The following is a 23,143-nucleotide window of genomic DNA, read 5'->3' as shown; positions in this document are numbered from 1 at the left end:
TAGAGAGAGAGAGAGACGGGGAGAGAGAGAGGGGAGAGAGAGACGGGGACAGAGAGAGAGAGAGACGGGGACAGAGAGAGAGAGAGACGGGGACAGAGAGAGAGAGAGACGGGGACAGAGAGAGAGAGAGACGGGGACAGAGAGAGAGAGAGACGGGGACAGAGAGAGAGAGAGACGGGGACAGAGAGAGAGAGAGACGGGGACAGAGAGAGAGAGAGACGGGGACAGAGAGAGAGAGAGACGGGGACAGAGAGAGAGAGAGACGGGGACACAGAGAGAGAGAGACGGGGACACAGAGAGAGAGAGACGGGGACACAGAGAGAGAGAGACGGGGACACAGAGAGAGAGAGACGGGGACACAGAGAGAGAGAGACGGGGACACAGAGAGAGAGAGACGGGGACACAGAGAGAGAGAGACGGGGACACAGAGAGAGAGAGACGGGGACACAGAGAGAGAGAGACGGGGACACAGAGAGAGAGAGACGGGGACACAGAGAGAGAGAGACGGGGACACAGAGAGAGAGAGACGGGGACACAGAGAGAGAGAGACGGGGACACAGAGAGAGAGACGGGGACACAGAGAGAGAGAGACGGGGACACAGAGAGAGAGAGACGGGGACACAGAGAGAGAGAGACGGGGACACAGAGAGAGAGAGACGGGGACACAGAGAGAGAGAGACGGGGACACAGAGAGAGAGAGACGGGGACACAGAGAGAGAGAGACGGGGACACAGAGAGAGAGAGTCGGGGACACAGAGAGAGAGAGACGGGGACACAGAGAGAGAGAGACGGGGACACAGAGAGAGAGAGACGGGGACACAGAGAGAGAGAGACGGGGACACAGAGAGAGAGAGACGGGGACACAGAGAGAGAGAGAGAGACGGGGACACAGAGAGAGAGAGACGGGGACACAGAGAGAGAGAGACGGGGACACAGAGAGAGAGAGACGGGGACACAGAGAGAGAGAGACGGGGACACAGAGAGAGAGAGACGGGGACACAGAGAGAGAGACGGGGACACAGAGACGGGGACACAGAGAGAGAGAGACGGGGAAACAGAGAGAGAGAGACGGGGACACAGAGAGAGAGAGACGGGGACACAGAGAGAGAGAGACGGGGACACAGAGAGAGAGAGACGGGGACACAGAGAGAGAGAGACGGGGACACAGAGAGAGAGAGACGGGGACACAGAGAGAGAGAGACGGGACACAGAGAGAGAGAGACGGGGACACAGAGAGAGAGAGACGGGGACACAGAGAGAGAGAGACGGGGACATAGAGAGAGAGACGGGGACATAGGGGGGGACAGAGAGAGAGAGACGGGGACATAGGGGGGACAGAGAGAGAGAGAGAGCACGAGGGGGACACGGAGCGACAGAGACAGAGTGAGAGAGAGAGAGAGAGGGGAGGAGAGAGAGAGAGAGAGCAGGAGAGAGACCGAGAGAGATGGAGATGGAGAGAGAGAGAAAGAGAGAAACAGAGAGAAAGGGGAGGGGGGAGATCTATCCTTGGCTCCTCCTATTTCTTCTCTCCATGTCACCCTGTGGCAACATCAACAGAAAATGCAACATGAGGTGCCACATGTACACTGACAACACCCAGCTCTACCTCACCCCCTCTCTCGTTCCCTCAATATCTCTGATTTGTCACACTGCTTGTCCGACATGAGCAGAAATTTCCTCCAAATAAATATTGGAACACTGAAGCCATTGTCTTCACAACCTTGGCCTCCTATTTGACCCTGAGATGAGTTTCCGACCACATATCCGCTCCATCACCGAGACCGCCTACTTCCACCTCCATAACATCGCCCGTCTCGCCCCTGCCTCAGCTCATCTGCTGCTGACACCCTCATCCATGCCTTTGTTACCTCCAGACTGGACTATTCCAATGCTCTCCTGGTCGGCCTCCCATCTTCCACCCTCCATAAACTTCAGCTCATCCAAACCTCTGCTGCCCGTATCCTAACTCGCACCAAGTCCCATTCACCCATCACCCCCTGTGCTCGCTGACCTACATTGGCTCCCAGTCCGGGAACGCCTCGATTTTAAAATTCTCATCCTTGTTTTCAAATCCCTCCATGGCCTCGCCCCTCCCTATCTCTGTAACCTCCTCCAGACCTACAACCCTCCGAGATCTCTGCGCTCCTCCAATTCTGGCCTCTTGCATATCCCTGAATTTAATCGCTCCACCATTGGCGGCCGTGCCTTCAGCTGCCTAGGCCCTAAGTTCTGGAATTCCCTCCTAAACCTCTCCACCTCTCTCTCTCCTTCTTTAAGATGTTCGTTAAAACCTCCCTCTTTGACCAAGCTTTTGGTCACCTGTCCTAACATCTCAAATTTTGTTTGATAATCGCTCCTGTGAAGTGCCTTGGGCCGTTTTACTATGTTAAAACCGCTACATAAATGGGAATTGCTGTTGTTGCTGAGAGACAGAGCCAAAGAAGGAGAAACAGAGAGAGATAGAGAGAGATAGAGAGAGAGAGAGATAGAGGGACTGAAAGGGAGGCAGTGAGAGAGAGACAGAGACAGAGAGAGATAGAGAGACAGAGAGTGAGACGGACAAAGAGACAGAGACAGAGAGAGAGAGAGAGAAATGTGCGCAGCTGATTACCCAAGAGAGGGAGAGAGAAAGTGAGAAAGAGACAAAGAAAAAGGGTGGGACTGTCAAATCTAGAGCCCCCTGGATGTCAAGGAGTTTACAGGGTAAGATAAGGTGGCGGTACAGTGATATACAATCAGGAGGGAGTGGCCCTGGGAGTCCTCAACATTGACTCTGGACCCCATGAAATCTCATGGCATCTGGTAAAACATGGGCAAGGAAACCTCCTGCTGATTACCACCTACCGCCCTCCCTCAGCTGATGAATCAGCCCTCCTCCATGTTGAACACCACTTGGAGGAAGCACTGAGGGTACAAAGGGCACAAAATGTACTCTGGGTAAGAACATAAGAACATAAGAAATTGGAGCAGGAGGAGGCCAATCGGCCCCTCGAGCCTGCTCCGCCATTCAATAAGATCATGGCTGATCTGATCCCAACCACAAATCTAAAGAACACAAGAAGTCGGAGCAGGACCCGGCCACACAGCCCCTGGGCCCTCTCCGCCACCCACAGGGTATTGACCGATCCGAACTCAGCTTCATGTCCAATTTCCTGCCCGCTCCCCATAACCCCTAATTCCCTTTACTTCGAGGAAACTGTCTATTTCTGTTTTAAATTTATCTAATGATGTAGCTTCCACAGCTTCCTGGGGCAGCAAATTCCACAAACCCACCACCCTCTGAGTGAAGAAGTTTCTCCTCATCTCAGTTTTGAAAGAGCAGCCCCTTATTCTAAGATTATGCCCCCTAGTTCTAGTTTCACCCATCTTTGGGAACATCCTTACTGCATCCACCCGATCAAGACCCTTCACAATCTTATATGTTTCAATAAGATCGCCTCTCATTCTTCTGAACTCCAATGAGTAGAGTCCCAATCTACTCAACCTCTCCTCATATGTCCGCCCCCTCATCCCCGGGATTAACCGAGTGAACCTTCTTTGTACTGCCTCGAGAGCAAGTATGTCTTTTCTTAAGTATGGACACCAAAACTGTATGCAGTATTCCAGGTGCGGTCTCACCAATACCTTATATAACTGCAGCAATACCTCCTTGTTTTTATATTCTATCCCCCTAGCAATAAAAGCCAACATTCCGTTGGCTTTCTTGATCACCTGCTGCACCTGCATACCAACTTTTTGATTTTCTTGCACTAGGACCCCCAGATCCCTTTGTACTGCAGTACTTTCCAGTCTCTCGCCATTAAGAAAATAACTTGCTCTCTGATTTTTCCTGCCAAAGTGCATAACCTCACATTTTCCAATATTATATTGCATCTGCCAAATCTCCGCCCACTCACCCAGCCTGTCTATATCCCCTTGCAGGTTTTTTATGTCCTCCTCACTCTCTACTTTCCCTCCCATCTTTGTATCATCTGCAAATTTTGATATGTTGCACTCGGTCCCCTCCTCCAAATCGTTAATATAGATTGTAAAGAGTTGGGGACCCAGCACCGACCCCTGTGGAACACCACTGGTTACTGGTTGCCAGTCCGAAAATGAACCATTTATCCCAACTCTCTGCTTCCTGTTCGATAACCAATCCTTCACCCATGCCAGAATATTACCCCCAATCCCGTGATTTTTTATCTTAAGTAATAATCTTTTATGTGGCACCTTGTCGAATGCCTTCTGGAAGTCTAAATACACTACGTCCACTGGTTCCCCTTTATCCACCCTGTACGTTATATCCTCGAAGAACTCAAGCAAATTTGTCAGACATGACTTCCCCTTCATAAAGCCATGCTGACTTTGTCCTATTAAATTATGCTTATCTAAATGTTCCGTTACTGTCTCCTTAATAATAGACTCCAAAATTTTACCCACCACAGATGTTAAGCTAACTGGCCTATAATTTCCAGCCTTCTGCCTACTACCCTTTTTAAATAACGGTGTTACATTAGCAGTTTTCCAATCTGCCGGGACCTCTCCTGAGTCCAGGGAATTTTGGAAAACTATCACCAAAGCATCCACAATCCCTACTGCCACTTCCCTCAAGACCCTAGGATGGAAGCCATCAGGTCCAGGGGATTTATCCGCCTTGAGTCCCATTATTTTACTGAGTACCATCTCTTGAGTGATTTTAATCGTATTTAGCTCCTCCCCCCCGAGAGTCCCCTGTTTGTCCAGTGTTGGGATATTCTTAGTGTCCTCTACTGTAAAGACTGAAACAAAATATTTGTTCAGCATTTTTGCCATCTCCATGTTTCCCACCATTAATTTCCCGGTCTCATCCTCTAAGGGACCTATGTTTGCCTTAGCCACCCTTTTTCTTTTTATATAACTATAGAAACTCTTGCTATCTGTTTTTATATTTTTTGCTAATTTCTTTTCATAATCTAACTTCCCTTTCTTAATCAATCCTTTAGTTACTTTTTGCTGTCTTTTGAAGAATTCCCAATCTTCTATCCTCCCACTAAGTTTGGCTACCTTATATGTCCTTGTTTTTAGTCGGATACTATCCTTGATTTCTTTACTTAGCCACGGATGGCTGTCATTTCTTTTACACCCTTTTTTCCTCAGTGGAATATATTTATTTTGAAAGTTGTAAAATAACTCCCTAAATGAACACCACTGCTCATGTACCGTCTTACCCTTTAATCTATTTTCCCAGTCCACTTTAATCAATTCCGCTCTCATACCATCATAGTCTCCTTTATTCAAGCTCAGTACGCTTGTTTGAGAATCAACCTTCTCACCCTCTAATTGGATATGGAATTCAACCATGTTGTGGTCGCTCGTTCCAAGGGGATCCTTAACTAGGACATTATTAATTAATCCTGACTCATTACACAGGACCAGGTCCAAGGTTGCCTGCCCCCTTGTAGGATCAGTTACATACTGCTCAAGAAATCCATCCCTGATGTACTCAATGAACTCGTCCTCAAGGCTGCTCTGCCCAATTTGATTTGTCCAGTTAATATGATAATTAAAATCCCCCATAATTATGGCTGTTCCCTTATTACATGCCCCGACTATCTCCTGATTAATACTTCTTCCAGCAGAGTTGCAACTATTAGGAGGCCTATATACTACGCCCACTAATGTTTTTTTTCCCTTATTATTCCTTATCTCCACCCAAACTGTTTCATTATCTTGATGCTTTGTCCCAATATCATTTCTCTGTATTACAGTGATTCCTTCCTTTATTAACATAGCCACCCCACCTCCCCTTCCTTCCTGCCTGTCCTTCCTGATTGTTAAATACCCTGGCATATTTAATTCCCAGTCGTTGTCACCCTGCAGCCATGTTTCTGTAATGGCCACAAGATCATACCCATACGTAGTTATTTGTGCCGTTAACTCGTCCATTTTATTACGAATGCTACGTGCATTCAGATAAAGAACTTTCAAATCTGTTTTGTGACGCTTAGTTCCTGCTTTTTCCTTTTTTAACACTTTACCTATTACTGCATACCTTCTGTCCCTTCCTGTTACGCTTTCCTCTCTCTCCCTGCTCAGGTTCCCAACCCCCTGCCACTTTAGTTTAAACCCTCCCCAACAGCACTAGCAAACACTCCTCCTAGGACAGCGGTCCTAGTGGGGGACTTCAATGTCCATCACCAAGAGTGGCTCGGTAGCACCACGACTGACGGAGCTGGCTGAGTCCTGAAGGACATAGCTGCTAGACTGGGCCTGCGGCAGGTGGTGAGCGAACCAACACGAGGGAAAAAACGACTTGACCTCGTCCTCACCAATCGACCTGTCGCAGATGCATCTGTCCATGACAGTATTGGTAGGAGTGACCACCGCACAGTCCTCGTGGAGATGAAGTCCCGTCTTCGCGCTACCACGGTGCTAAATGGGATAAATTCACAACAGATCTAGCAGCTCAAAGCTGGGCATCCATGAGGTGCTGTGGGCCATCAGCAGCAGCAGCAAAGATTTTTTTTATTCGTTCATGAGGATGTGGGCGTCGCTGGCGAGGCCGGCATTTATTGCCCATCCCTAATTGCCCTTGAGAAGGTGGTGGTGAGCCGCCTTCTGGAACTGCTGCAGTCCGTGTGGTGAAGGTTCTCCCACAGTGCTGTTAGGAAGGGAGTTCCAGGATTTTGACCCAGCGACGATGAAGGAACGGCGATATATTTCAGGATGGTGAGTGACTTGGAGGGGAACGTGCAGGTGGTGTTGTTCCCATGTGCCTGCTGCTCTTCGCCTTCTAGGTGGTAGAGGTCGCGGGTTTGGGGGGTGCTGTCGAAGAAGCCTTGGCGAGTTGCTGCAGTGCATCCTGTGGATGGTACACACTGCAGCCACTGTGCGCCGGTGGTGAAGGGAGTGAATGTTCAGGGTGGTGGATGGGGTGCCAATCAAGCGGGCTGCTTTATCCTGGATGGTGTCGAGCTTCTTGAGTGTTGTTGGAGCTGCACTCATCCAGGCAAGTGGAGAGTATTCATCACGCTCCTGATTCATGACCCGGCATATTCCTCACTCTACCATTACCAACAAGCCAGGGGATCAACCCTGATTCAATGAGGAGTGTAGAAGAGCATGCCAGGAGCAGCACCAGGCGTACCGAAAAATGAGGTGCCAATCTGGTGAAGCTACAACTCAGGACTACATGCATGCTAAACAGCGGAAGCAACATGCTATAGACAGAGCTAAGCGATTCCACAACCAATGGATCAGATCAAAGCTCTGCAGTCCTGCCACATCCAGTCGTGAATGGTGGTGGACAATTAAACAACTAACGGGAGGAGGAGGCTCTGCAAACATCCCCATCCTCAATGATGGCGGAGTCCAGCACATGAGTGCAAAAGACAAGGCTGAAGCGTTTGCAACCATCTTCAGTCAGAAGTGCCGAGTGGATGATCCATCTCAGCCTCCTCCCGATATCCCCACCATCACGGAAGCCAGTCTTCAGCCAATTCAATTCACTCCACGTGATATCAAGAAACGACTGAGTGCACTGGATATTGCAAAGGCTATGGGCCCCGACAACATCCCAGCTGTAGTGCTGAAGACTTGTGCTCCAGAACGAGCTGCGCCTCTAGCCAAGCTGTTCCAGTACAGCTACAACACTGGCATCTACCCGACAATGTGGAAAATTGCCCAGGTATGTCCTGTCCACAAAAAGCAGGACAAATCCAATCTGGCCAATTACCGCCCCATCAGTCTACTCTCAATCCTCAGCAAAGTGATGGAAGGTGTCGTCGACAGTGCTATCAAGTGGCACTTACTCACCAATAACCTGCTCACCGATGCTCAGTTTGGGTTCCGCCAGGACCACTCAGCTCCAGACCTCATTACAGCCTTGGTCCAAACATGGACAAAAGAGCTGAATTCCAGAGGTGAGGTGAGAGTGACTGCCCTTGACATCAAGGCAGCATTTGACCGAGTGTGGCACCAAGGAGCCCTTGTAAAATTGAAGTTAATGGGAATCAGGGGGAAAGCTCTCCAGTGGTTGGAGTCATACCTAGCACAAAGGAAGATGGTAGTGGTTGTTGGAGGCCAATCATCTCAGCCCCAGGACACTGCTGCAGGAGTTCCTCAGGGCAGTGTCCTAGGCCCAACCATCTTCAGCTGCTTCATCAATGACCTTCCCTCCATCATAAGGTCAGAAATGGGGATGTTCGCTGATGATTGCAGTGTTCAGTTCCATTTGCAACCCCATCCAGCTCCCTAAACATTTACTCCCTTCACCACCGGTGCACTGTGGCTGCAGTGTGTACCATCCACAGAATGCACTGCAGCAACTCGCCAAGGCTTCTTCGACAGCACCTCCCAAACCCACGACCTGCACCACCTAGGAGGACTGGAGCAACAGGCACATGGGAACAACACCACCTGCACGTTCCCCTCCAAGTCACACACCATCCTGACTTGGAAATATATCGCCGTTCCTTCATCGTCGCTGGGCCACAATCCTGGAACTCCCTTCCTAACAGCACTGTGGGAGAACCGTCACCACACGGACTGCAGCGGTTCAAGAAGACGACTCACCACCACCTTCTCAAGGGCAATTAGGGATGGGCAATAAATGCTGGTCTTGCCAGCGATGCCCACATCCCATGAACAAATAAAAAAAAAAGGGAAGCTTATGTCAGACACTGAGAACTCAATATTGCAGAAAGCCTAGAGGAGTATAGAAAGTGCAGGGGTGAAATTAAAAAGGAAATTAAAGCAAAGAGAGGGAATGAAAAAATACTGGCAAGTAAAATTAAGGAAAACCCAAAAATGTTTTATAAATACATAAAGAGCAAGAGGATAACTAAGGAAAGAGTAGGGCCTATTAGAGACCAAAAAGGTAACCTGTGTGTGGAGGTGGAAGATGTGGGTTTGGTTCTTAACGAATACTTTGTGTCTGTCTTCACAAAAGAGGGGGGACGATGCAGAGATTGTAGTTAAGGAGGAGGAGTGTGAAATATTGGACGGGATAAACATAGTGAGAGGGGAAGTATTAAGGGGATTAGCATCTTTGAAAGTAGATAAATCACCAGGCCCGGATGAAATATATCCCAGGCTGTTAAGAGAATCGAGGGAGGAAATAGCGGAGGCTCTGACCATCATTTTCCAATCCTGCCTGGATACAGGCGTAGTGCCGGAGGATTGGAGGACTGCTAACGTTGTACCGCTGTTTAAAAAGGGAGAAAGAGATAGACCGATTAATTACAGGCCAGTCAGTCTAACCTCGGTGGTGGGCAAATTATTGGAATCGATTCTGAGGGACAGCATAAATCATCATTTAGAAAGGCACGGGTTAATCAAGGACAGTCAGCATGGATTTAAGGGAAGGTTGTGCCTCACTAACTTGATTGGATTTTTTCAGCAGGTAACAAGGAGGGTCGATGAGGGTAGTGCGTTTGATGGAGTCGACATGGATTTTAGCAAGGCTTTTGATGAGGTCCCACATGGCAAACTGGTCAAAAAAGTAAAGGCCCATGGGATCCAAGGGAAAGTGGCAAATTGGATCCAAAATTGGCTCAGTGGCAGGAAGCAAAGGGTAATGGTTGACGGGTGTTTTTGTGACTGGAAGGCTGTTTCCAGTGGGGTTCCGCAGGGCTCAGTACTTGGTCCCTTGCTTTTTGTGATATTTATATAAATATATGTGATATATATATAAATAAATATTTGTGATATATATATATAAATAAATGATTTGGACTTGAATGTAGGGGGCTTGATCAAGAAGTTTGCAGATGATACAAAAATTGGCCGTGTGGTTGATAGTGAGGAGGAAAGCTGTAGACTGCAGGAAGATATCAATGGACTGGTCAGGTGGGCAGAAAAGTGGCAAATGGAATTCAATCCAGAGAAGTGTGAGGTAATGCATTTGGGGAGGGCAAACAAGGCAAGGGAATACACAATAAATGGGAGGATACTGAGAGGTGTAGAGGAAGTGAGGGACCTTGGAGTGCATGTCCACAGATCCCTGAAGATAGCAGGACAGGTAGATAAGGTGGTTAAGGAGGCATATGGGATACTTTCCTTTATTAGCCGAGGCATAGAATATAAGAGCAGGGAGGTTATGCTGGAACTGTATAAAACACTAGTTTGGCCACAGTTTGAGTACTGCGCACAGTTCTGGTCACCACATTACAGGAAGGATGTGATTGCACTCGAGAGGGTACAGAGGAGGCTGAGGGGAGATTTAATTGAGGTGTATAAAATGATGACAGGACTAGATAGAGTGGATAGGGAGGACCTATTTCCCTTAGCAGAAGGGTCAGTGACCAGGGGGCATAGATTTAAAGTAATTGGTAGAAGGATTAGAGGGGAGCTGAGGAGAAATGTTTTCACCCAGAGGGTGGTGGGGGTCTGGAACTCACTGCCTGAGAGGGTGGTAGAGGCAGAAACCCTCAACTCATTTTAAAAAGTACCTGGATGTGCACCTGAAGTGCCGTAACCTGCAGGGCTACGGACCAAGTGCTGGAAAGTGGGATTCAGCTGGATAGCTCTTTTTCGGCTGGCATGGACACGATGGGCCAAATGGCCATAACTTTCTATGATTCTATGATGGAGAGCTGTGTATTAATCCAATGAGCAAGAAGCGCCGTGGCGATTAATCCCAACTGTACAGATCCCAATAGATCAAACAGAATCACCGTTTATTCAGGGTAAACGTAACTCACTGTGTAACTATACAGAGTCACTGTTGAATAAACAATGTCGCTGTTTACACAGTGAGTGGCCTCTGGGGAAGAGTGATCATAATATGACAGAATTTCACATTGAGTTTGAGGGTGACATACTTAAGTCCAAAACTAGAGCCTTAAACTTAAATAAAGCCAATTACATAGGTATGAGGGACAAGTTGGCAAAGATAGATTGGGAAATTAAATTAAAAAGATAAGACGGTAGATAAGCAATGGCAAACATTTAAAGAAATATTTCTTTAATATCAACAAATATACATTCCATTGAGAAATAAAAACTCCATGGGGAAAGTCATCCATCCGTGGCTAACTAAAGAAGTTAAGGATAGTATTAGATTAAAAGAAGAGGCTTATAATGTTGTGAAGAAGAGTAGTGAGCCTGAGGATTGGGAGAGTTTTGGAAACCAGCAAAGGACGATCAAGAAATTGATGAAGAGGAAGAAAATAGAATATGAGAGTAATATAAAAAAAGATGGTAAGAGTTTCTAAAAGTACATAAAAAGGAAGAGAGTAGTGAAAGTAAACGTGGGTCCCTTAGAGGCTGAAACAGGAGAAATTATAATGGGGAATCAGGAAATGGCAGAGACATTAAGCAAATATTTTGTATCTGTCTTCACAGTCGAAGACACAAAAAACATACTGGAAATAGTGGGGAACCAAGGGTCTAATGAGATTGAGGAACTTAAAGTAATTAATATCAGTAGAGAAAAAGTACTTGAGAAACTAATGGGATTAAAAGCCGATAAATCCCCTGGACCTGACGACCTACATCCGAGGGTTCTAAAAGAGGTGGCTGCAGAGATAGTGGATGCATTGGTTGTGATCTTCCAAAATTCCCGAGATTCCAGAACGGTCCCAATGGATTGGAGGGTAGCAAATGTAACCCTGCTATTCAAGAAAGGAGGGAGAAAGAAAACAGGGAACTACAGGCCAGTTAGCCTGACATCAGTAGCAGGGAAAATGTAGGAATTCATTATTAAGGATGTGGTAACAGGGCACTTAGAAAATCATAATATGATTAGGCAGAGTTAACATGGTTTTATGAAAGGGAAATCGTGTTTGACAAATTTTAGAGTTTTTTGAGGCTGTAACTAGCAGGGTAGATAAAGGGGAACCAGTGGATGTCGTATATTTGGATTTTCAAAAGGCATTCGATAAGGTGCCACATAAAAGGTTGTTACACAAGGTAAGGGCTCATGGGATTGGGGGTAATATATTTGCATGGATTGAGGATTGGTTAACGGACAGGAAACAGAGAGTAGGAATAAACCGGACATTTTCAGGTTGTCAGGCTGTAACTAGTGGGGTGCCGCAAGGATCAGTGCTTGGGCCTCAGCTGTTTACAATCTATATTAATGACTTAGATGAAGGGACCGAGTGTAATGTATCCAAGTTTGCTGACAATACAAAGCTAGGCGGGAAAGTAAGCTGTGAGGAGGACACAGAGTCTGCAAAGGGATATAGGCAGTTTAAGTGAGTGGGCAAGAAGGTGGCAGATGGAGTATAATGTAGGGAAATGTGAGGTTATTCACTTTGGTAGGAAGAATAGAAACACAGAATATTTTTTAAATGGTGAGAAACTATTAAATGTTGGTGTTCAGAGAGATTTGGGTGTCCTCGTACAAGAAACACAAAAAGTTAACATGCAGGTACAACAAGCAATTAGGAAAGCAAATGGCATGTTGGCCTTTATTGCAAAAGGGGTTGGAATATAAGAGTAAGGAAGTCTTACTACAATTGTACAGGGCTTTGGTGAGACCTCACCTGGAGTACTGTGTACAGTTTTGGTCTCCTTATCTAAGGAAGGATATACTTACCTTACAGGTGCTGCAACGAGGGTTCACGAGATTAATTCCTGGAATGAGAGGGTTGTCCTATGAGGAGAGATTGAGTAGAATGGGCCGATATTCAGGAGGAATTTCTTCACTCAGAGGGTTGTGAATCTTTGGAATTCTCTACCCCAGAGGGATGTGGACGATGAGTCGTTGAGAATATTCAAGACTGAAATCGATAGATTTTTGGACTCCAGGGGATTCAAGGGATACGGGGATCGGGCGGGAAAGTGGAGTTGAGGTCGAAGATCAGCCATGATCTGATTGAATGGTGGAGCAGGCTCGAGGGGCCGAATGGCCTACTCCTGCTCCTATTTCTTATGTTTGTACAATTACACGGTGAATGACCATTACCCTGCTGAATATAGTTAACCTGTACAGTTCCACAGTGAGTGACAATTACCCTGAATAAACAGTAAGTCTGTTAGGGTCACTCGCTGTGTAACTGCACAGAGTCCCTGTTTATTCAGGGTGAGGGTCACTCACTGTGTAACTGTACAGAGTCACTGTTTATTATGGGTGAGGGTCACTCACTGTGTAACTGTACAGAGTCCCTGTTTATTCAGGGTGAGGGTCACTCACTGTGTAACTGTACAGAGTCACTGTTTATTATGGGTGAGGGTCACTCACTGTGTAACTGTACAGAGTCCCTGTTTATTCAGGGTGAGGGTCACTCACTGTGTAACTATACAGAGTCCCTGTTTATTATGGGTAAGGGTCACTCGCTGTGTAACTGCACAGAGTCACTGTTTATTCAGGGTGAGGGTCACTCGCTGTGTAACTGTACAGAGTCCCTGTTTATTATGGGTAAGGGTCACTCGCTGTGTAACTGTACAGAGTCCCTATTTATTATGGGTGAGGGTCACTCGCTGTGTAACTGTACAGAGTCCCTGTTTATTCAGGGTGAGGGTCACTCACTGTGTAACTGTACAGAGTCGCTGTTTATTCAGGGTGAGGGTCACTCACTGTGTAACTGTACAGAGTCGCTGTTTATTCAGGGTGAGGGTCACTCACTGTGTAACTGTACAGAGTCCCTGTTTATTATGGGTAAGGGTCACTCGCTGTGTAACTGCACAGAGTCACTGTTTATTCAGGGTGAGGGTCACTCGCTGTGTAACTGTTCAGAGTCAATATTTAGGAAAAAGGAAGGAAACCAGTATTAGTAAAAAAAAAGTGCTAGGGAAATTAATGGGGCTAAAGGCTGATAAATCCCCAGGGCCTGATAATCTATATCCCAGAGTACTGAAGGAAGTGGCCCTGGAAATAGTGGATGCATTGGTGATCATCTTCCAAAATTCTATAGACTCTGGAACAGTTCCTACAGATTGGAGGGTGGCAAATGTAACCCCACTATTTAAAAAAGGAGGGAGAGAAAAAACAGGGAATTACAGACCAGTTAGCCTAACATCAGTAGTGGGGAAAATGCTGGAGTCTATTATAAAGGATGTGATAACAGAACACTTGGAAGGCATTAACGGGATTGGACAAAGTCAGCATGGGTCTATAAAAGGGAAAGCATGCTTAACAAAGCTACTGGAGTTTTTTGAGGATGTAACTAGTAGAATAGGAGAAGGACGATGTAGACATAGAAATACGGCAGGGGGACTGTGATATACTCGAACATATTAACATCGAGCGGGAGGAGGTATTGGCGGTTTTAGCAGGCCTAAAAATGGATAAATCCCCAGGCCCGGACGAAATGTATCCCAGGCTACTGTGTGAGGCAAAGGAGGAGATTGCGGGGGCTCTGACACATATATTCAGAACCTCTCTGGCCACAGGGGATGTGCCAGAGGACTGGAGAACCGCTAATGTAATACCATTATTCAAGAAGGGGAGTAGGGAAAAACCGGGGAACTACAGGCCAGTGAGCCTAACATCAGTGGTAGGAAAATTATTGGAAAAAATTCTGAAGGACAAAATTAGTCTCCACTTGGAGAAGCAAGGATTAATCAGGGATAGTCAACATGGCTTTGTCAAGGGAAGATCATGTCTGACTAATTTGATTGAATTTTTTGAGGGGGTGACTAGGCGTGTGGATGAGGGTAACGCAGTGGATGTGGTATACATGGATTTCAGTAAGGCCTTCGATAAAGTCCCCCACAGGAGACTGGTCAAGAAGGTACGAGCCCATGGAATCCAGGGTGCCTTGGCACTTTGGATACAAAACTGGCTTAGTGGCAGAAGGCAGAGGGTGATGGCCGAAGGTTGTTTTTGTGACTGGAAGCCTGTGGCCAGTGGGGTACCACAGGGATCGGTGCTGGGTCCCTTGCTGTTTGTGGTCTACATTAATGACTTGGATATGAATGTAAAAGGTATGATCAGTAAGTTCGCTGATGATACAAAGATTGGTAGGGTGGTAAATAGCGAGGAGGATAGCCTCAGTCTGCAGGACGATATAGATGGGTTGGTCAGATGGGCGGAACAGTGGCAAATGGAATTTAACCCGGAAAAGTGCGAGGTGATGCACTTTGGAGGGACTAACAAGGCAAGGGAATACACAATGAATGGGAGGACCCTAGGCAAGACAGAGGGTCAGAGGGATCTTGGTGTGCAAGTTCACAGATCCCTGAAGGCGGCGGAACAGGCAGATAAGGTGGTAAAGAAGGCATATGGGATACTTGCCTTTATTAGCCGAGGCATAGAATATAAGAGCAAGGAGGTTATGATGGAGCTGTATAAAACACTGGTTAGGCCACAGCTGGAGTACTGTGTGCAGTTCTGGTCGCCACACTACAGGAAGGATGTGATCGCTTTGGAGAGGGTGCAGAGGAGATTCACCAGGATGTTACCAGGGCTGGAGCGCTTCAGCTATGAAGAGAGACTGGGAAGATTGGGTTTGTTTTCCTTGGAGCAGAGGAGGCTGAGGGGGGACATGATTGAGGTGTACAAAATTATGAGGGGCACAGATAGGATGGATACTAAGGAGCTTTTTCCCTTCATTGAGGGTTCTATAACAAGGGGACATAGATTCAAGGTAAAAGGCGGGAGGTTTAGAGGGGATTTGAGAAAGAACTTTTTCACCCAGAGGGTGGTTGGAGTCTGGAACTCACTGTCTGAAAGGGTTGTGGAGGCAGGAACCCTCACAACATTCAAGAAGCATTTGGATGAGCACTTGAAATGCCATAGCATACAAGGCTACGGACCAAATGCTGGAATATGGGATTAGAGTAGACAGGGCTGATGGCCGGCGTGGACACGATGGGCCGAAGGGCCTCTATCCGTGCTGTATAACTCTATGACTCTATGACTCTAATAGATAGGAGAGAATCAGTGGATGTGGTGTATTTGGATTTTCAGAAGGCTTTTGATAAAGTCCCACACAAGAGGTTAGTGTGCAAAATTAAAGCACATGGGATTGGGGGGAATATACTGGCATGGATTGAGAATTGGTTGACAGACAGGAAACAGAGAGTAGAAATAAATGGGTCTTTTTCCGGGTGGCAGGCAGTGACTGGTGGGGTACCACAGGGATCAGTGCTTGGGCCCCAGCTATTCACAATATATATCAATGATATGGATGAGGGAACTGAATGTAACATTTCCAAGTTTGCAGACGACACAAAGCTGGGGTGGAATGTGAGCTGTGAGGAGGATGCAAAGAGGCTCCAATGTGATTTGGACAAGTTGGGTGAGTGGGCAAGAACATGGCAGATGCAGTATAATGTGGATAAATGTGAGGTTATCCACTTTGGTTGTAAAAACAGAAAGGCAGATTATTATCTGAATGGTGATAGATTGGGAAAAGGGGAGGTGTAACGAGACCTGGGTGTCCTTGTACACCAGTCGCTGAAAGCGAGCATTGAGGTACAGCAAGCAGTTAGGAAGGAGAATGGTATGTTGGCCTTCATTGCAAGAGGATGAGAGTACAGGAACAGGGATGCCTTACTGCAGTTGTACAGGGCCTTGGTGAGACCACATCTGGAGTATTGTGTGCAGTTTTGGTCTCCTTATCTGAGGAAGGATGTCCTTGCCATGGAGGGAGTGCAACGAAGGTTTACCAGACTGATTCCTGGGATGGCAGGACTGAGGTATGAGGAGAGATTGGGTCGACTAGGCCTATATTCACTAGAGTTTAGAAGAATGAGAGGTGATCTCATCGAAACATATAAAATTCTAACAGGACTAGACAGACTAGATGCAGGGAGGATGTTCCCGATGGCTGGGGAGTCCAGAACCAGGGGTCACAGTCTCAGGATACAGGGTATGCCATTTAGAACCGAGATGAGGAGAAATTTCTTCACTCAGAGGGTGGTGAACCTGTGGAATTCTCTGCCACAGAAGGCTGTGGAGGCCAAATCATTAGATGTATTCAAGAAGGAGATAGATATATTTCTTAATGCTAAAGGGGTCAAGGGATATGGGGAAAAAGCGGGAACAGGGTACTGAGTTAGACGATCAGCCATGATCATTTTAAATGGCGGAGCAGGCCCGAAGGGCCGAGTGGCCTACTCTTGCTCCTATTTTCTATGTTTCTATGTTTATTCAGGGTGAGGGTCACTCACTGTGTAACTGTACAGAGTCACTGTTTATTCAGGGCGAGGGTCACTCACTGTGTAACTGTACAGAGTCACTGTTTATTCAGGGCGAGGGTCACTCACTGTGTAACTGTACAGAGTCACTGTTTATTCAGGGCAAGGGTCACTCTCTGTGTAACCGTACAGTCACTAAATCAAAAGCAAAATACTGGGGATGCTGGAAATCTGAAATAAAAACAGAAAATGCTGGAGAAGCTCAGCAAGTGAGGCAGCATCTGTGGAGAAAGAAACAGAGCTAATGTTTCAGGTCGATGGCTGCCAGTTCTGACGAAGGGTCATCGACCTTAAAACGTTAACTGTTTCTTTCTCCCGAGATGCTGCCTGTAGTGCTGAGTATAACCTGCACTTTGTTTTTATTTTATATATTATAATGCAAAGAATCACTTTATTCAGGGTAAGGGTCACTCACTAACTGTACAGAGTCCCTGTTTATTCAGGGTAAGGGTCACTCACTAACTGTACAGAGTCCCTGTTTATTCAGGGTAAGGGTCACTCACTAACTGTACAGAGTCCCTGTTTATTCAGGGTAAGGGTCACTCACTAACTGTACAGAGTCACACACACACACACACACACACGCGCAGGCCCAATCCCAAGCACTATGGGCATCTGCTGCTTTTTCCTAATCTTGGCCAAATGTGCTCACTATGGAGTGAAATTTTCCTCTGACATTAACGGCTCTGTCCCCAGCGACCCACTGGTGAGCAGGTACTAATTCGGGGCACTTGCTTTTCTTAGCAGATCAGAGCAGGTACAGCACAGGAGGAGACCATTCGGCCCATTGTGCCTGTGCCGTTTCTTTGAAAGATCTATCCAATTAGACCCATAGCCCTATAAATTTTTCCCCTTCAAGTATTTATCGAATTCCCTTTTGAAAGTTATTATTGAATCTGCTTCCACCGCCCTTTCAGGCAGCGCATTCCAGATCATAACAACTCACTGCGTAAAAAAATGTTTCCTCACGTTGCCACTTTTGCCGATCACCTTAAATCTGTGTCCTCTGGTTACCGACCCTTCTGCCACTGGAAACAGTTTCTCCTTATTCACTCTGTCAAAACCGTTCCTGATTTTGAACACCTCGATCAAATCTCCCCTTAACCTTCTCTGCTCTAAGGAGAACAATCCCAGCTCCTCCAGTCTCTCCACATAACTGAAGTCCCTCATCCCTGGCACCATTCTAGTAAATCTCCTCTGCACCCTCTCAAAGACTTTGACATCCTTCCTAAAGTGTGGTGCCCAGAATTGAAGACAATATTCCAGCTGAGGCCTAACCAGTGTTTTATAAAGGTTTAGCATAACTTCCTTGCTTTTATACTCTGTGCCTCTATTAATAAAGCCCAGGATCCCAAATGCATTTTTAACAGCCTTCTCAACTTGTCCTGCCATCTTCAAAGATTTGTGTACACACACCCCCAGATCTCTCTGTTCCTGCACCCCCTTTAAAATTGTACCATTTAGTTTATTTTGCCTCTCCCCATTCTTCCTACCAAAATGCATCACTTCACACTTCTCTGTGTTAAATTTCATCTGCCATGTGTCTGTCCATTTCACCAGTCTGTCTCTGTCCTCCTGAAGTTTGTTACTATCCTCCACATTGTTTACTACATTTCAGAGTTTTGTGTCATCTACAAACTTTGAAATTATACCCTCTATACCCAAGTCCAGGTCATTAATATATATCAAAAAGAGCAGTGGTCCTAATACTGACCCCTGGGGGACACCACTGTATACTTCCCTCCAGTCTGAAAAACATCCGTTCACCACTACTCTCTGCTTTCTGTCCCTTAGCCAATTTTGTATCCACACTGCCACTGTCCCTTTAATCCCATGAGCTTTAATTTTGCTAACAAGTCTATTATGTGGCACTTTATCAAATGTCTTTTGAAAGTCCATATACACAACAACAACCGCACTACCCTCATCAACCCTCTCCTTTACTTCATCAAAGAACTCAATCAAGTTACGCAAACACGATTTTCCTTTAACAAATCCGTGCTGACTTTCATTTATTAGCCCATACTTTTCCAAGTCCCAATTAATTTTGTCCCAGATTATTGTCTCAAAGTTTCCCCACCACCGATGTTAGGCTGACTGGCCTGGAATTGCCCGTTTTTGTTTTAATTCACATGGGATGTGGGCGTCGCTGGCAAGGCCGGCATTTATTGCCCATCCCTAATTGCCCTTGAGAAGGTGGTGGTGAGCCGCCTTCTTGAACCGCTGCAGTCCGTGTGGTGAAGGTTCTCCCACGGTGCTGTTAGGAAGGGAGTTCCAGGATTTTGACCCAGCGACGATGAAGGAACAGCGATATATTTCCAAGTCGGGATGGTGTGTGACTTGGAGGGGAACGTGCAGGTGGTGTTGTTCCCATGTGCCTGCTGCTCTTCTCCTTCTAGGTGGTAGAGGTCGCGGGTTTGGGAGGTGCTGTCGAAGAAGCCTTGGCGAGTTGCTGCAGTGCATCCTGTGCGCCGGTGGTGAAGGGAGTGAATGTTTAGGGTGGTGGATGGGGTGCCAATCAAGCAGGCACTGTCCTGGATGGTGTTGAGCTTCTTGAGTGTGGTTGGAGCTGCACTCATCCAGGCAAGTGGAGAGTATTCCATCACACTCCTGACTTGTGCCTTGTGGATGGTGGAAAGGCTTTGGGGAGTCAGGAGGTGAGTCACTCACCACAGAATACCCAGCCTCTGACCTGCTCTTGTAGCCACAGTATTTATATGGCTGGTCCAGTTAAGTTTCTGGTCAATGATGACCCCCAGGATGTTGATGGTGGGGGATTCGGCGATGGTAATGCGTAAAAAAAATCTCCTCATCTCCCTCCTGGTTCTTTTGCTGATCACCTTAAATCTGTGTCCTCTGGTTACCGACCCTTCTGCCGCTGGAAACAGTTTCTCCTTATTTACTCTATCAAAACCGTTCATGATTTTGAACACCTCGATCAAATCTCCCCTTAACATTCTCTGCTCTAAGGAGAACAATCCCAGCTTCTCCAGTCTCTCCACATAACTGAAGTTTTCCGAGTTCTTTCTGTTTCTGTTTTCAGATTTCCAGCATCTGCAGAATTTTGCTTTTTGTAGTCAATTAGCTCCTGGTCAAGGAGGACAGATCGGGAAAGAGACTAATGTCTCTCTTGGGGCTGTACAATGACCCTGTGGCAGAGGTGCTTAGCCCTGCCTCTCTCCAAATCCTACTCTCTTCTCTAACTCCTAGTTTTTGTCTTATTTTACTCAGGAAGGCCCTCAAAGAAGTTTTGTTCACTCTGCCAAGTTGACTAACTGGTTTACTCTTCCCAGAAAATGAGCAAGCTGATGGTTCAGGGCCCAGACTTCCTGAGGTTAGCCTGGGGCATGAATGGGGCCGTCCAGGGAACCGACTACACCACCCACAAATTCAATTCTGCCCTTTTGAGAATCAGCACTCACCATTCAACTCAATTCCTCGCTCTTGTATCTTCAAGCTTGTCCCGAGACCCCCATCGTGCTCTGGCTGGGTCTCTGATGGAATGCCACGTCACTAGCTGGTTTCACAAGCCCTTGCAACTCTTCCTAGCAGCACTCACCTGCACATCTGGAAATATTCTGCAGCTGCAGAGATAACAAATGGAAATTGGTTCAAATAGGAAACATCCAAAAGCTGCAATGAAGGCCAGAAGCAGAGTAGATACTTTACTTACAGTGACCGGCCAGAACTCAGATCTGATTCTCACAAAGAATGTACAGCACAGAAACAGGCCATTCAGCCCAACGGGTCCATGCTAGTGTTTAATGCTCTACACAAGCCTCCTCCCACCCTATCAGCATATCCTTCTATTACTTTCTCCCTTATGTGTTTATCCAGCTTCCCCTTGAATGTATCTATGCTAGTCGCCTCAACTGCTCCTTGTGGGAGCGAGTTCCACATTCTCACCACTCTCTGGGTACAGAAGTTTTTCCTGAATTCCCTACTGGATTTATTAGTGACTATCTTATATTTATGGCCCCTAGTTCTGGTCTCACCCACAAGTGGAAACATCTTCTCAACATCTACCCTATCAAACCTTTCATAATTTTAAAGACCTCGATCAGGTCACCCCTCAGTCTTCTCTTTTCTGGAGAACAGCCCCAGCCTGTTTAATCTTTCCTGATAGAACTGAAGGTTATACCTGGTATCATCCTTGTAAATCCTGTTTGCACCTTCTCCAGTGCCTCTATATCCTTTTTATAATACGTAGACCAGGACTGTTCCCAGTACTCTGTGTGTGGTCTAAGCAGTTTCTGTGCCTGGCCTGGGTTAAGCAGAGGTCTGAGGCAATGAGAGCAATGGGTTCTCCTCCTCTGACTCTCCCTCATTTAACCTTGGTCAAGCCCAAACTCGAGCTTTTGGCTTTAAGTCTGCAAAAGGGTACGTTGGTGCAGTGGGTATGTTACTCGACTAATAACCCCAGAGGCCTGGACTAATAATCTAGAGAACGCAAGTTCAAATCCTGAGGTCTTATCCAGGAAGTCAACGTCCGTTATTACTGTTCCTACATGGGCCCCAAGGCTGAGGTCAGCAGGCTGCCCTGTGCTGGGTTTAAGACTTGTTCATCCACAGAATTTGCTCTCGTCCATCCAGACGATATCTGCTGCTCGGTTTGCTTTTCATTAGGCTGGGAAGAGGAAGATACTTCAGAAATTGGGACTAATGCTGCCAGAGCAGGAATGGCTAAGAGTAGGGTCGCCAACTTTGATTGGACATATTCCTGGAGGTTTCATCACTTGATGTCCCGTCTCCAACCGCCACATCCCCACTCTCCCACCACTGGTCACCTGACATGTCCATCCGAGGTGCCCCGCCCCCACTCTCCCACCATTGGTCACCCGACATGTCCATCCTCGAGGTGCCCCGCCCCCACTCCTGCCATTGGTCACCCATGTCGCTCCTCAATGCCCCACCCTCTCCTGCCATTGGTCGCCTGAAGTCCATCCTCGAGGTACCCTGCCCCCACTCTCCTGCCAGTGGTGGCCTGACATGTCCATCCTCACTGTGCCCCGCCTTCCCACGGCCAATCGGAAAGCGAACGGACTCTTCGTTACCTGGTCCTTGACTCTCAGTCAAACAGCCTCTCTTCCCCATCTACAATATTTTTGTAATTAATAAGCAAAAGTGTTCAAAGAAAATATAAAAAACCTTGTTTACTGCCCTTATGATTTTTCTCCCAAGCTGCTCGCAGCAGTGTCCTGGAGATTAATTGTTGATTCCTGGAGACTCCAGGAATCCAGGAGGGTTGGCAACCCCGAGGTAAGAGGAGGTTTAATGGAGGGGTTTTAAGATTGTGAAAAGTTTTGGTGGGTGTAAAGGGAAAGATTGTTTCCTCTGGCTGGGGAGTCAGTAACGAGGGTCATCCAGTTAAACTTCTCACCGAGAGTGAGGAGAGGTTAGGAAATGTTCTTTAGTTGGAGGGTTGTTGGACCATGGGATGCTTTGCCTCTGAGTAGTTGAGACAGAGCCAATTGGGTCCAAGGAGCAATTGGATAAATATTTGAAGCAGAGGAAAATACAGGGATACAGTGGGGCCGCGGGATTATTTTTGGATTGCTCTAGCAAATCACGGAATCGTAGGATGATGCAGCACTAGAGGCGGCCATTCGGCCCATCGTACCTATGCCGGCTCTTTGAAAGAGCTATCCAATGAATCCCATTCCCCTGCTCTTTCCCCACAGCCCTGTAAATTTTTCCCTTCAAGTATTTATCCAATTCCCTTTTGAAAGTTATTATTGAATCTGCTTCCACCGCCCTTTCAGGCAGCGCATTCCAGATCAGAACAACTCGCTGTGTAAAAAAAATGTTTCCTCATGTCGCCTCTGTTTCCTTTGCCAATCACCTTAAACCTGTTTACCAATCCTTCTGTCATTGTTTCTTTTTATTTACTTTATCAAAACTCTTCCTGATTTTGAACACCTCGATCAAATCTCCCCTTAACCTTCTCTGTTCTAAAGGAGAACAATCCCAGTTTCTCCGCATAACTGAAGTCCCTCATCCCTGGTACCATTCCAGTAAATCTCTTCTGCACCCTCTCCAAGGCCTTCACATCCTTCTTAAAGTGTGGTGCCCAGAATTGTCCACAATACTC

The 23,143-nt window shown here is 46.8% G+C and overlaps 1 protein-coding gene across 1 annotated transcript in view; it reads right to left on the bottom strand.

Moving 5' to 3' along the window:
- tcf20 (transcription factor 20) overlaps window positions 1-23,143 on the bottom strand; it is a 63,907-nt gene that overhangs the window by 9,571 nt on the left and 31,193 nt on the right. The window contains 1 exon segment of the mRNA XM_067974737.1: window positions 20,475-20,636. The gene's annotated coding sequence lies outside the window, so the exon portion shown is untranslated.

Source organism: Heptranchias perlo, chromosome 40 (genome assembly GCF_035084215.1).
Source record: "Heptranchias perlo isolate sHepPer1 chromosome 40, sHepPer1.hap1, whole genome shotgun sequence".
NCBI classification, from domain to species: Eukaryota; Metazoa; Chordata; class Chondrichthyes; order Hexanchiformes; family Hexanchidae; genus Heptranchias; species Heptranchias perlo.
Note: the sequence above shows the minus strand (reverse complement) of the source record. Positions and strands in the feature narration are given on the sequence as shown.